This window comes from Canis lupus, chromosome 22 (assembly GCF_048164855.1).
Source record: "Canis lupus baileyi chromosome 22, mCanLup2.hap1, whole genome shotgun sequence".
Classification (NCBI taxonomy): domain Eukaryota; kingdom Metazoa; phylum Chordata; class Mammalia; order Carnivora; family Canidae; genus Canis; species Canis lupus.
In genome coordinates this window covers 20918347-20933972 of record NC_132859.1, presented here as the reverse complement: position 1 = coordinate 20933972, position 15626 = coordinate 20918347, and the positions used below count along the sequence as shown (strand labels likewise).

At 48.0% G+C, this 15626-nt stretch overlaps 1 protein-coding gene across 5 annotated transcripts in view; it reads left to right on the top strand.

Moving 5' to 3' along the window:
• EPHB1 (EPH receptor B1) overlaps positions 1–15626 on the top strand; it is a 473975-nt gene that overhangs the window by 189942 nt on the left and 268407 nt on the right. The window contains exon 1 of one of the 5 annotated variants that reach the window (XM_072792653.1): positions 4768–4954. The exons of 3 other annotated variants lie outside the window; for them this stretch is intronic. The gene's annotated coding sequence lies outside the window, so the exon portion shown is untranslated. Of the gene's footprint in view, positions 1–4767; positions 4997–15626 lie in introns of those variants that run through there. One more of the 5 variants, XM_072792652.1, reaches the window with a different exon arrangement.

The following is a 15626-nucleotide window of genomic DNA, read 5'->3' as shown; positions in this document are numbered from 1 at the left end:
GGTGGGGCCCCAGGGAGAGGAAGACAGTCTACAGAGGTGCTGAGGTGCCCCTGCCACTCTGGGAAGGGTGCTGGGGCTTGGTGGGCTGAGGCCCAGTGGGACCCCAGGAGAGGAGAGGTGGGCCAACTGAGAGGCAAGGGCACCGTTCCGGCTGGCTTCGTCATTTGTCATTGCTCTCTCATGGGGCTTTTATATGAGATCTTCTCTGTGGGCGTGTGTGTGGGCCTTTAACAGAGAGGCCAATAGAATGTCACAGATGGCCAGTGTCATTGAGAAGAGTAGTTATTATATTGGTGGTATGACCATGTGTGTGTGGGCGGGGGGGATAAGGTAGGAGTGGAAGAGGGAGACAAATTAAGGGAGAGATGCTTCCCTAGCTCGCTTGCTGTATTAAAGAACTTTGGGAGTTGTGGTGGGTCACCAGAACCTTACTGTCTGGCAGATTGATCATCTTGCTCTTGGAAAGGGCTCAGAGCCACGATCAGCAGCAGAGCAGGAGAGGTTTCTGTCTGCAGACTCCGTGTGAGAACCCCAGAGGTCACCCAGTGCTCCTTCCCCCTTGTGGAGGAGCCTTCATCTGCCCAGGTCGATAGGTGTCTCTGCTCTCCTCCGAAAAATTCCCGAGAAAGGCAGTCGCCCCACTGCATCCCAAGTTCCAACCCTAAAAGCCTCCTGCCGCTGGTACGTGAGCCTGAGGACCAAGGGCCTGATGATGGAGCTTCTCAAGTTGAAGGCAGGCGTGGCTCTCAGGGCAGCGGAAGGAAACAGGTCTCCTGACACAGGCACGAGGGCACAGCCGAGGTGGGTCAGCAGAGCCTGAACTCACGGCTCCAGCACACTACCTGCCTTGGTGAAGGAAAGAGAGGGGGAAGGGGGACAACTGGGTGGCTCAGTGATTGAGCATCTACCTTCGGCTCAGGGCGTGATCGCAGGGCCAGGGATTGAGTCCCACATCGGGCTCCCCACAGGGGGAGCTTCTCCCTCTGCCTGTGTTTCTGCCTCTCTCTCTGTGCCTCTCATGAATAAATAACTAAAACCTTAAAAAAGAAAGAAAAAGAAAGAAAAAGAAAGAAAGGAAAGAAAGAAAGAAAGAAAGAAAGAAAGAAAGAAAGAAAGAAAGAAAAAGAAGAAGAAGAAAGAAAGAAAGAAAGAAAGAAAGAAAGAAAGAGAAAGAAAGAAAGAAAGAAAGAAAGAAAGAAAGAAAGAAAGAAAGAAAGAAAGAAAGAAAGAAAGAAAGAAAGAAAGAAATGGGGCAAGAGGAAGCTTTAGAAGGAAGGTGAGGCAATTGCGAGGCCTCACAAAGACGGGTAGGTGGAAAACGGAAGAAGGGAGGGCAGAAGCGGCAGACACAGGTGGGCACCCTGAGTCTGGCTCTGGAGGCACGAGCCTGGTCTCTGTGGGAACAGAGCTGCCTTCCAATGATGCCTTTGGCTTTACCTCCCCTCACGGCCAAAGGTTCTAGAATCATCTGGCCCAAATCGCACTGTATGGCAGTCTCCCCTTACCCACAGTTTTACTTCCAAGGTTTAGTTACTCATGGTGAGCTGCAGTCCAGAAGCAGAAGAGCCTCCTTCTGATGTATTGTCAGGAGGCCAGTCGTAGCCTAACGCGGTGTCACAATACCTACATCATTCCCCTCACTCCCTCTCATCCAGCGACGTTTTATCATCTCGCAGCATCACAAGAAGGGTGAGTGCCATACAGTCAGATATTTTAAGACAGAGATGCCACATTCATATGACTTTTGTTGCAGTAGATGGTTATAATAGTTCTATTTTTTTTTTGTTCTTGTTGTGAATCTTACTGTACCTGATTTATAAATTAAACTTTATCCTAACTATGTACACCCAGGGAAAACATATATAGGGTTCGGGACTATTTGCAGTTTCAGGCCTCATCTGGAGGTGTTGGAACAGGAACCCCACGGATAAAGGGGGGTTGCTGTACTTCTGGTGGTATAAAGGAGCAAGCCCAGCATCTGGAATCTAACGTCCTGGGTTTATTTCCATTTTCCTTTCCATTCTTTAACTCCTCTGAGCCCGTTTCCTGCCCTATCACATGGGTAATGTAAGATCTTGTTTGTACGGTGGTTGGCAGGATTAGATATTTACTTTTTTTTGTAAACTCTGAAGCTCAGTCAGTACCACTTGCCCTGACTAGTGACTCTGGCTTGAGGGACTTGACTAGCAAGGGGTGAGGGTGTGAACTGGTTGAGGGGGCCCTAGAGAAACAAGATCAGCATTCCAGTGTTTCCTTTGGGAAGCTGCTCCTACATGAATACCATCAGAGGGCCCACCCTGTTATTAATAACGATGTTATTGTTAACGATAGTGATAACCACCGCTACTACTAGTCTTCCTTAATTAAGCACCAGCTGTGTACCAGGCACTGAAAATTACTTGTCTGACCTCAGCGAACTCTCTCCAGGCCTGTGCAAGCCAGGTGCTATTCCTCCCACTCTACAGAGCAGACACGGAGAATCGGGGCGATTATCTAGAGTCACAGGACTGCTTGGGGGTGTTGCTGAGACTGACCCCAGGCCGGTCTGGACACAAAGTTCACTCTTGTACCTCTGCCCCCAAAGACTTATGAAGAAGGGATCTCAGAGTCATTTTGTCATTGAGAAACTGGGGAAGAGGGGCGAGGAGGGGCAAAGGTTTCCCTGTTTTCTACGAAGAGAAAGAGAAGGTTTGAGAGCCCTGTGCTAATGAGCAGTGCACATTTTAAGCACGACATGAATTGTTTTGTAAAGCAAGTTGTATGGGGAGAGGTGGAACAGATACTTGGTGATGTGTGCAGTTGGGGGCAGGGAGCACCAGGTCCGGGAGGACCTATAGGGATCCAGAGGAGGACACAGGTAGTCCCTGGGGATGGCTGGCTCCAGGCAGTGATGCAGGAGCCTGGGGGTCAGCTTCCCCTCCTAGACCTCAGTGAATGTTCAGGCAATAGGACTCCTAGGAAGTGAGATGTATGAAGGGATGGGCCCCCATGAGTTGCTTTGTCCCATCCAGTGGCCTCATTGGCACTTCTGTAGAGCCAGCCCCTGCTCCATTTGAGGTGTTGCTGTGCCGATAGTATAGAGGGGGCGTCTAGTCATGGCACATCCTCTTCTCCATGGACCCTGTCCCATTCACCACTCTGGTGGCAGCATGTCCAGTGCACTGCCCGGTGTTACAAAGGACAGCCAACAGGGAAAATGTTGGAGTTGAGGTTTGAACTTATCTTGCCGATGGAGAGCTCTGCCTTCAAACTAAGATGGTTAGTGGCGATGGTCTGCATTTACGTTTATACCTGAACAGCTCATTCTGCGGCAACAAGCCAGGGGCGAGCCAGGTGGGCAGTGCCCCAGGTGGCGGGGACTTGCATGTGGCTGGTCACTTACTCATGGGGACTGAGCACAGGATACAGAAGCAGGAGAGGCCAGGCTGAGCTTGTGGTATTTGGAGTAATCCAGGTACAAGTCACAGGTGATGGTGGTCCTGGTGTGTGCTGTGCTGGCCTGAGCATATCACCACAATGGGACCATTCTGGAAGCCGAGTTTTAAAAGAAATATTGGAAAATCTGGAGCATGCCTAGTGCTAGGGTCACTAGGGTGACCAGTGATCATGTTATTCAAAGAATCTTTGTGGACCTGGGAACCTCAACGCAAAGACAATCTGTAGCAAAGTCCGGGAGGCAAAGGAATGAGAGCAAAGCCCTCCCCAGGCTTCCCAGACCACACCCTAGCAGCTGCAGTCCCAGGAAAAAAATGCCTTGAAGTGGGTCACACACTGCGGCCACACTCTCACAATCAGAGGAGAGAGAAGACAGGGTGGAGGGCAGTGTGTCCTCTTCCCAGGCTAGATGTGATTTTCTTGAACCCTGAGAATGAGGATTTTTCCCCAACCTTGAGATGGCAGGAAGCCATGAAATTTAGGGAGACCAGCCTCTTCCATCCCCCACAGCTTGCTCTCGTCTCCAGGACGGCTCCAGCTGGCCACAGCCAGCCTGGCCCTGGTGCAGCCAGAACTCTCTGCTCTCATGCATTGAGGAGACCACGTCCCTAGTGGCTGGCCCAGTGTGGTGGCCCAGCTTCAGGCCAGCCTCAGGCCAGTCTCTGCTATGCGCTTCCTGAGCAGAGATCCCTCCGAGCTGCAGGGAAACGTCCTCAGTTTCTCCCATTGGTAGCTCTGCTCCTCCCTCATCAGTGGAACCCTGATCTGGGTAGAGCAGGATTAGGCAGCTGGGGCCTGGGGCCCTGCAGCTCCCGCCCCTGCCTTGTTCGACAAGGCCTTGTTGGACAGCAGTGAGGACCACATTCAATCGACAGCTTAAGATAATCACATGTGTGAGGCACTGGGATAATGACAGCTGAATACCCTGCCACGGTTGCCATAGTGACCAGCCAAGCACTGGTTCCCTCCTTTTTTTTTTTTTCTTTCTTGTTTTCTGGGCCTCCTTGTTATCGGGCTGGCTGGTGGGGTGGGGGCTGAGTTTGGGAAATGGGAAAGAGGGGGGAAGGGGGAGGGGAGACCCAAGGGGGCAGCCCATTATACTCTCTTTAAATACCCCAGCTGGAGGTGTTTTAAATCCCAACAGAGACAGAGAGAAACAGTGTCTTAATCCCTAGCTCCCTGTGAATTATTTAAAGGGATCTTGTCAGAAGGATGAATTTGTCACTGTTGCAGTGTCAACAGCAGCAGCAGCTGTCATAATGGCTGAGGACCCCACTCCAGGCAGGGCCTGGTACAAAATGCTGCTGCCTGGTGGAAGTTACAGTGGCCCCGGGGGCTGTGGACAAGGAGCCCCCTCCGGAGGCACAAGCCTGCAGTGTTTCTCCTGGCGTGCTGGCAGAGACCGGGGTGTGAAATGTGCCAGGATGCAAAGAGATGCATGCCATCTGGACCTCGGGCCCAGCCAGCCTCGCTCTCTGTTAGTGGCTCCCAGAGCCGTGGGATCTCTGAGCAGTGAGAGGTGCTCACCCTGGCTGGAAGTGGGCAGAGCGGATCAGTGCTCGTAAGACGACTGGGGGGGGGGGGTCATACCCAAGAGAGGGCACACGGGCCCCACCTAGGCCCCAGCCAGCACCTGCAACCCCAACCGCACACAGGCACGTACCCACACATGCACACGCATGTGCAGGAACCAAAGAGGATACGCAGGTGCAAACAGCCGGACAGACAGGGAAGAGTCCTAGATCATACACACCATGGAAGGGGAGCCAAGACTTTTAAGGAAAAATAACAGGCCTGTGCTCAGGGAGGGGCTAAGCATATGTCTGGGGGGGGGCGCTGATATCATAATAGCTGACTTGCAAGGGGTCCCTAACTCAGATTTAAGTACTTGACGTGAATTGTCATGTTTAATCCTTACGACCATCTCACAAGGTAGGTGCTGTTAGTGTCCCTGCGACAGAGGAGCAGCCGAGGCTGAGAGAGGTTTAAAGACTTGCCCACGGTCACACAGCTGCATCTGGCTGACTCCCGAGTCTGTGAATTGAACTCTTGTGCTGAACCGGGGGTCACCACGACTTCTGGAGTCCTGTGTGAGGCATGGTGACAGCAGTGCTTCTTAATCCCAACCCTTTTGGAGTAAGCACAAAAATCTCTTTCCCAGCGATCCGGATGTGTTTCTGCTTGGGGCCATTTCTCCTGCTTCCACCTCAAAGGCGATATTTCTTGCATTTTTCCATCCAGTCTTTTTTAAAAGGATTTTGTAGAAACTTTTAGAGACTGCACTGGGAAACAATGAGTATGTTTTCCATATTCTAATCATTTCCGTACCTAACTGTGTCCCGTACTCCCCTCCCAGTGCTCCTCTGCATGGCAGAGAGTAAGTGAATAGTTGATGGAATGCGCTGCTCTGTACCACTGCAGTAGCAAAGCCCTTTCCAGCAGCCCCCGCCTCAAGGTAGCCAGTCCAGTTCTTGGGCAGGCACACCACATGGAGCCATGGTAATGAGTGGGGGCCGTTCCTTCCTCCCGGCCTAGCACATCTGGGAGGTAAATTAAGGCTATTGGGAGGTGGGCTAGTGCTTGCAGCCCTCAGGAGGGCCATTGAGTACATCTCCGCCTTGGTTGGTTGGTGTACTAAATGGTAGATCCCTCAGGGCTTGTAAGAATTTATGCCCCATGGACCACATTTTACATTTTAATTAGTCCTCTAGCTTATCTAATATCTCAGCTTTTTCAGACTTAGCCTACTGTCTACACAGTGGCCACGTGCTTGGGGTCCAGGCCGATTGGATGGCAGTACCAGCCCAGCCCGAGCAATCTGCTACCCCAAAGAATCAGGGGCCTCCTGTGGGCTCTGTGAAGTTGTGTGCTGTCGGGCCTCAGTGGGCTTCCTGTTCAGAGAGGCAGCCGTCTCTAACTGGGGTCTGAAAGTGGGTCTTTGGGTTTCCTCTGATTGGGCGGTGCCGGGGAGGTTCCATATGGTTCCGTTGGGTGTGTTGGCAGTGACGGTTTGCAAAATAACAGGTTCCCTCAAACAGCAGTCTGTGCCCAAATATGGACTGAAGGAAACCTAAGCCTGTGCACGGAGTCCAATGTCATCTCCTCGCGGTTTGAACTGGTAGCTGACAGGGCTCCAGGGATTGCCTAGTTGAGAGAAGGGAATCCATGCTGAAACCTGCCCAGAGGAAGCCTGGAGATTTCAGGAGGGGCAGGGAAGGGGGCCACTGGCCCTCTTTCCAGGCCTCTGAGGAAGTGGATTTCGTCCCTTTAGTCCTACTGTTCTGCTGACCAGACACGGGATTATTTATCCAAGGTGGAGGAGACGATTTCCACATCCTGATGTGTCAGCCAGAGATGGATCCTGTGGTTAACCTAACAATGGTGATGCTGCTGATGATGATAGTGGAAATGATAATTGGTACCTCCTGAATGGAAGTTGCGTGCAGGCACACGGTGCAAGATAAGTTACTTACACGATCTTTCGGTTCTCCCGGCACCCACCAAGGTAAACAGTCTTTTGCAGGTGAGGAAACTAATGCTCAGAAAGTCGTCCATGGTTATAGCCAGAGCTATAACTGGCAGAGGTGGGGCCCGCCTGGCCTCTGGCAACCTCTCCTGCCTCACATCCTCCCTTTTCCCCTTGCCCTGTGAGATTTGACAGCCACCCTGGCTTCCGGGCTTTCTTGGCAATGGACTAGGCACATTCCTGCTCCAGAGCATTCATTCTTGTTCTCTGAGCCTGGAACACCCCTCTGTCTGGTGCTCTCTAGGCTGGTGGCTCTTGGTGTCATTTAGATCCCTGCTTAAAAGGGGACCTTCCCTGATGACCCCACTGCCAGCTGTCATTCCGTCCCCTTATCTGTTCCTCAAGTGTATTTAACAGTCTGACTTGATATTATTCGTTTGCTGGTTCATCCTTTGGCTCACTCTATTAGAATACGAAGTCCATGAGGGCAGGGACTTTGTCTCTTGCTCACTGTTGGGTCACCAACACCCAGAGAACACTGCTTGGGGGTGTAATAGATGCTTGATTCTTTATTTTAAAAAGTGAGTTAAATGCGCTGGGCTTCATACAAATCAGAATAGCTGGGATCTTGTTAGGCTAATAGAGGCCAAAAAGCCGGTTTCAATTATATCTTCCTCCTAAATAGCAGTGTCCAGAGGAAGTGTCCTTCCCGGTCAGGCCCCAGGGAAATGGCTTATTCAGGGCAATTCTTAGGATGCAGCATCATGGTAGCCTTTGGGCTTTTGGGAGGGGCAGGGTCTACAGGGGGATGTTGCAGCAGTCCAGGGAGCAGGTAATTATCACAAATCTTTCCAAAACTCCATACTTGGAACTATCAGCTTGCTTCTCTTCACTTTATTTTATAGTAGCTCTTCATTTTTGAGCAAGAAATATTATTTCTTAGCTTGTTCATCCATCTGACTCATCAGATTTGGCTCCAAGTGCTTTTGTCTGTTTCTGAACTCCAAATCCACTCTTGGAGGATAAAGAATGTGTTTGAGTTTCTGAAGGTTGTTCTAGAAGTCAGTGTAGATGGGCAGGTAGATAGAATCCATGGCAGTGGTTTTGAAGGGGAACAGCATGTTTTAGACACACACACATCCAGACTGCAGATAGTGAATATACACCCAATATGCACTGTTCAAATGTCAACAGACACTGCTGGTCACTACTGAGCAACAGACCTGCAAGATCTGACTTCCAACAAGCAAGTTTAACAAATCTAGATCTTTGGAGGAACCTAGAGGTGTCTTTCTCATACATCAAAGTCATGGTCTCAAAGCCTGAACAAGTACTTTCTAATGGTTGTCATTGTTTTCTTTACTATGCTTATCTCAAGGACAGGTGGTCCATTTGCATCAATAATAGTGCTCTTTCAAAGGCTGTTAATATTCTGCTGGTTGTGCAAAGCTGCTCCATTTCTTCTCCCAGCCATAAGTTAGCCTGGTGTCACCAGCAGTAAGTCCTCAGGAAAGGACCGGGGGCTAAGGAGGCAGAGAAGTTAAGGAACAGACCAGGGCCTTACTCATTCCCTCAATCTTCCAGTATTTTTTTTTTAAGATTTATTTATTTATTTATTCATGAGAGGCAGAGAGAGAGAGAGAGAGAGAGAGAGAGAGGCAGAGACACAGGCAGAGGGAGAAGCAGGCTCCATGCTGAGAGCCTGACACGGGACTCCATCCTGGGACTCCAGGATCACGCCCTGGGCTGAAGGCAGGCGCCAAACTGCTGAGCCACCCAGGGATCCCTCGGTCTTCCAGTATTTATTGAGGGCTAGGCGCTGGGATTATGGAGAGGTTCCCAGCACAGTGCAGCTCACTAGGGACAAGCCCGTGGGGAGGATGGATTTGTGTTTTAGAAAACTCACTGGACAGGGGCGTTAAAGAGAAAGCCTGGCAGAGTGACCAGGAAGGGGAGGGATGTCAGTGGGGAAAGGGGCAGACCGCATGGATGAGCTATGGAGGAGAAGAGAGATGTGGGTTTGGCACCTCAGCTCCGCGATGGGCGACAGAAATGGGTGGGGGGGAGTCCAGAGTGCTTCCTGGATCCCTGGCACAGAGACTGGCTGGTGGAGGTGCCATCCGTGCACAGGAGGACTGCAGAGAGCGTGGGGGAGCGCCAAGTCTTCATCAGGAGGCGTCCAGCAGGCAGCTAGGGAAAGAGTCTAGGGGCACTGGGGAGAGGTGGAAGTTGGTGATAGATCTTCAGGAGGTTGCAAACTTATGTGTGGACATCTTCTAGGGTAAAAAGTGAGAGGAGAAGGGATTCCTGAGAAACCAGTGGATCTCACTGGTCCCAGATATTACTGAATAAAAATGCAGCGGTGTAGTAGCAGTGCTGCAAAGCTAAATGCATAGAATTACTGTGCTTGTCGAAATCAACTAATAAATTAGTCAAAACATAATTCCCTGTCCTCAAGGAGCTCACAGCCTGGTAGCGGAATCCAAAGTCCTACACGAAGCAATTAACAAATCGTTCAAAACGATGTATTATGAAATGCTAAATTGTGTGGAATAAGCTCAATCATGCTTTTAAGCATTCGGGAAAACAGTAGCTGAATATAAGTTAGGAAGGCGTCGTGGAGAACAGAATACCTGAGCCCCCTCACAGGAGGGAGCTACACGGAGAGCTTGGCTCTCGCACTCCTCAGCTGCCCGACTTCAGACCAACTATTGAATGTCTCTGGGCCTCAGTGTGCCCATGTGTCAATGAAAGGTTTCCATCAACATGATCTACAGTGGACTCCAGCCAGGTTGGTTATCCTCTGGTTCTGTGTCTTGGAGGAATGGGATGAGGGTAGAAGAAAGGAGTTAAGGGCCAGTCAGAACAGCAACAACATCAGGAGGCAGGGATGGCCACTGTCTCCATGTGCAGATGTGAGAGGATGTATCCCTGGTTTGAATCCTTGCCATCTCTTGCCTGGTCTGTTGTCATTACTTTCTGACAAACAGCAAATCAGGGCATAAGTCCAGGCATTAAGTAATGCCAGCCCTAGCACATGGTCATGGGAATGCAAGAGAGAAGCCAAATAAAAGGAACATTGTTCTGGAAGAAATGGCAAATTATGGTGACAAAGTGGGTGTGTTGCACATGGAGGATGCTTTTGGCCTGACACCTGCCTGGCTCCAGGCTGCAAAATCAAGTGGTCCTTGAGTGGGCTCCTGGACCCAAGATTCTGATCCCATCTTTGGACCACCCTAATGATTCTACTCAGGCTCCCAGAATCAATGATAGGGATTCCACTTCCTTGGTCACCTGTCCCCTCTCTAGATGCCATCTTTGCCTCAATTCAGGCATCACTTATTCATTCACAAATGAACTTGGTCAAGCAAATGCTGATCACTTGGGATATAGGGATAAAGGCATGAGAAGGGCATCCCTGGCTCAGTGGACAGGACAAGCAAGGGCCTGAACTTGCAATGGGCATGCCTTTTGTGGGTAATAGAGACCAAGCCAACATTGTTGGGGTGTCGAGGAGTAGGCTGGATCAGATAACAAAGAATGTTTTATTTTTTAATTTTATTTTTTAAAGATTTAATTTATTTATTCATGAGAGACACAAGGAGAGAGAGAGGCAGAGACACAGGCAGAGAAAGTAGCAGGCTCCATGCAGGGAGCCCGACGTGGGACTTGATCCTGGGTCTCCAGGATCACGCTGGGCTGAAAGTGGTGCTAAACTGCTGAGTGACCCGGGCTGCCCAAAGAATTTTTAAAAAAGATTTATTTATTCTTTTTAGAGTGGGATAGAAAGCATGAGCAGGGGGAGAGGCAGGAGGAGAGGGAGAGAGAGAATCTCCAGCAGACTCCCCACTGAGCACAGAACCCCACTGAGGGTTTGATCTCATATGCTGAGTTCATGACCTGAGCTGAAACGAAGAGTCAGACAACCGAATGAGCCACTCAGGTACCCCAAAGACATTTTTTAAAAGCTAGATTGAGGTGTTAGTTACATGTCATAAATTTATTCACTTGAATTGTATAGTTCAATAATTTTTAGTAAGTTTACAGAATTCTATAGTTATCACCATACATTATGCCATTTTAGAACATTTCTATCACCTCCAAAAAAGATTCTTCTGCCCGTTTGAAATTACTCCCCATTCCCATCTCCAATGTCAGGGAAATAATAAGACTTTTCTATCTACAGATTTGCCTTTTCTGGACAGTCCATGTATGAGGCATTATGCAATATATGGTCTCTTAAGTCAAGTTTCTTTCAGTTAGCATAATGTTTTAGAGGTTTGTCCATGTCACATGTACCAGCAATTCATTCTTTTTTATTTCAGAATGGTATTCCATTGTCTGGCCACATCACATTTTATTTATGTGTTTACTAGTTGATGGACATTAACATGGGTCTTAGGTTCTGTATTGGAGTGCGGATGAGAGCTCCAAGAAGGGAGGACTCAAGTCAGATTGTAATGCAGGATTATGAATTTTAGTCCACAAATAAAGATGCATAAGAAAGGTCCTGGACCTTATTTTTTTTTTCAGTCAAATTATTTCAGACTCTGAGTACTCCCTATCCCACAGATTGGTGAGAATTTCTGCCGCAATTAAGGTTTTTTTCGACCATGCTTGTGCAAAACTCCCAGAGGTTCCACTCAGAGCAAATTGGAGAAGGCTTCTATCTTGTCCATAAGCCCATGATCCTCTGAGGTCCAGCCACCTCCAGGTGTTGTGAGCAGATATAAAACTCTGGAAGTGGTGGTGGCTGCAGGTCACAACTGTTCATACCTATCTTTATATATATAAAATAATATCTGAGGCTTGATCCTACAAGCGAATGGCTGGGTCTAAGGGTATATGCAGTTATAGTTTTGGTAAATAAAACCAAAATTTTTATAGAGGCTGTATCAATTTGCCCTTCATCTAGCTACATATCAGAGCGCATATTTTCCACATCTTCTCCAACACAGTGTGCTATCAAACTTCTGTCCCCCCCCAACAAATGTGTCACAATGTGGTTAATTATCACTTTGATGATATTAAATGATGTTCAGTATCTTTTCATAAGTTTATGAGTTGTATCTATCTCTTTTGTAGTGAGCAGTTTGTTAGTATCCTTTGCTTGTTTTTGTATTTCATTAATGATATATAGATTATCTTTATATATTAGGGGAAATTAACACTTTATCCATGATAAATTACAAATAGTTTCTTCCCAGCATGTTTCCATTTTTTTTTCTCCTTTTGATTTTATTTCTGGCCAGTTTTGCTATGCCCTTAACAAAAATCGTGTAGAGTTGAATAGATCAGTCGGTTCATTTGTGGCTTCTGAGTTTCATGTTGTAATTACTATACATAAATTGTCCATGATTTCTTTTAGTATGTTTGTGGTTTCATTTTCAATGTTTAAAGCTCTGATTCACTAAGAATTTCTCCTGGAAGTAAGGAATGAGGCATGGATGCAAAGTTGTTTTTTCCCAGATGGTTACTCGGTTATTGCGATGATTTCTTAAAATGATGTACCTTTCCCCTATTGATCTGAGCTGTGGCCAACATTTTAAATGTTGAAAAAAATTTCTGATATGACTTCTAAAATATTTCATCAGTCGTACTGTCACCAGTAGGCTTGCGAGTGCCCTTTGCTCCAGATCCTTACCAAGACTTTGTATTTTGTCTTTCTAATTTTTTGCCAAGCCGATAAGCAAATTATGGTGCTTTGTTGTCGTTTTAATGGGAAAAGACAATTATATAAAGGAACACAGGAGGCAGTATGTCAGATGTCTGGAAGGAGAGGCTGAGAAGCTGCCAGTGAACAGAGACCTTTAGGAAATGAGCTTTGGGACAGGCTGTGAGAGTGCGTTCCAGGGACTGGGGCCGGCACAGGCCTTGGCTGAAAGAATCTGGATATTACATGTCAGTGGGGTAGGATATCCAGTACTGGTAGGCTCCTCTTTTATGGGGAGCTGGGAGGCAGTGTGCCCAGGGACACAGTGTGGCTCAAAGTCTGGTTGGAGAGATAGAGCCAATGCGTGAAGAGTGTTAAGGGGATGCGTGGCCCGTGGTCTGGTCAAGTGTCTCTCTGGCCCCTGCCCAACACTTGGCTCATGAGAACCTAGGGATGCTATCCCAGGGTATCTTTTTAGTAGCCACAGGTCTAGTGCAACCTATAGCCATGTGTTGCCAGAACCACTCTACCCACCTCCAGTTGTCCCACCCATGCATTGAGGTGGCCTTCCAACCCAGTTTCTACATCAGAGAAATCTTCTGAAACCTCAGCTCTGATCACCTGTATTTTCCTCACTAAAACTCATCAGTGACTACCAGTTCCCCTCAGGATGAGATTCAGAGTTCTAGGCCAGACTCATCCTTTCCTCAGTCTTATTCCTGCACCTGCAGTTTTTAAGACTCTCTGTCATAAGGGAGACATGACTCCACGGCACCAGGCCATATTTTACTCCCACAACCCCCCCCCAACCCCAACACACACACACTCTTTCTCTGTCCCTCTGGGCACCCTGCAGACACACATTCCTCCTGACTAACTTCTATCTGTCCCTTCTCTCTCAGTTTGGAGAGCCTTCGGTGACGCTCTTCTGTGTATCAGGTACATCCCCCCTTCCTGACACCCTGTAATTTCCCCTCACAGCAGTTAGCACGAGTGTCATTATTTTGTTATTTTAATAAGCATTTGTCTAATTTCTGTTTCTCTCACTAGATTATAAGCTTCATATTGTTGTATCCCCAGTGGCTAATAGAACGCCTGGCATAAAGTTGGCATTCAGTAAATATTTTTTCCATTGATGAATGAACGAGGTATAACTCTAAAGCAGTGAGGCTGATTCCAAATATCACAAACAAATAACAGCATTTATCCCTCCCTGCTAGGAATGCCAAGCCACCCTCATCTCCGTTTGCCAGAAGATTCTCTGTCTTCAAGGTTCCCAGCCCTAACTGCCACTTGCCTGGAAGGCGTTCATACCTCCTCTCGCCCACTCCGATCGCGTTTTCCAATCCCTGTCGTACCTACTGGCAGGGGAATGAAAGGGAGAAAGAAATGAATGCGAGGCATTGTCATGGCCTTTCCCCAAACATCAGGGAGTTATGATCTCTCCCTAAGCATCTCTCCTTTCTCTCAATTTCCCTCTCCCCTTTCCCTTTGAATAGACAGCTGTATTCCTCCTAATTTGCTTTGATCACTCCCTTAGGAGCTGTCATGGCATCATTTAAATCTGTGTAGGATTTTATAACTCGGGTCACCCAGTATGATTCCTCATTTTACAGATGAGAAAACTGAGGCCCAGAGAGGTTAATGTTTGAAACGATTGCTTCTGTTGGGTCTTATGATACCAATCAGTGTCATGTTCTAAGATAAATGTTCTCAATATCCCAGCTCTGTAAGAGTAGAAATGCCTCATTCTGTCTACTTAAGACCTGCTGGTGGTGCCAGTCTCGGTGCTAAGATGAACCCTGAAAGGTGGGCTTCCCGTCCTGCTCCCATGCAGTAAAGCTGCAGTGGTCTTGAGTGGGTCAGGGACTCTGGCTGGGACAGGTCCCTGTCCTAAATGGGGCTACAGGCTTCACCTGTGCATTGACAAAGGCGCCTTGAGTTTGTGTAGAGACCTCACACAGCCCAGCTGAAGTCTTCCTCCCTGTAGTATCCTGTTTAAACACTTGCAGAACAGCAGGAAAAAACAAACAAACAAACAAAACAAAACAAAACAAAAAAACAAAAAAACCTGTCCTTCCCTCAGAAGTCACTTAGGGTCAACTGGGAAAATGGTATCTCAGAATGGCCATGGAAGGGAGAGAGTTCTGAAAATCTGAACTAAAACAACTGTCAGCAAATTCTCCTCAGTATATTTGCTTCTGGTTCCAAAAACCCAGGCAAGCAGAACATAACTTTAACCAACACACTTAAATAGAACATAACTCAATCTTTAAGAAGGAGTAAAAGTTGTTTCCTTGGCATCTACAGAATCAATAAGAAATCAAGCAAACTCCAGGTGAGGTTTGGCAGTGTGGAAGGATCTGGAAGGAGCTTACCCAGGACTCCATACTGGGGAAGGGACCTCACCCAGAGGTGCTGGAAGGGGCCGGGGGGAAGGGCCTTGGATGGATTGCTAGTCTGCTGCTTGGGAGGTGGGGCCTGGGCTGCAGGAGTGACTGTGAGGTTACTCCACAGGCCTGGGCGGGCAGGACCAGCTCTCCCTGTGCCCATTTTTCCTCCATGCCATGCCTGGTCTTCAGATGCTTTGGCGCATGCTCGAAGGATAGCCTGGCTCTCCCCCTCTTACAGGGGGCTTAATTCTGTGTAAGAAGCAACTGTGTATATTTCCCCTACACACAAGATGGACTTCAACTTTCTAAATGAAGAATTCTAGTTTGTACGCTTCAGCTCCACACTGTGAACAATAAGCCATTAGCAGCACAGTAGTTAAAGAAATGAGTGGTACTATTTTCTACTTTTTTTTTTTTTTAGTGCCACTGCTAAATATTAAGATCAAGGATCTTAATTTATTTTTTCTTTTCACTATTTAAGAAGCTTAATTTCATCTGTCACTTACTTGTTTCTGGCAAGCAGAACACAATTTAAGGAACACATTGAAACTTCCTGGAACTACCCCCAGTTCTTGAGGTCAGCATCCGGAGAGCTCCCCAGTAGGGAGAGCTGCTTCCTCTTCCAGCCCAAGGAAGGAAGAATGACCTGGTGACTCTTCTTTGGCTCCTGCCAAAGAGT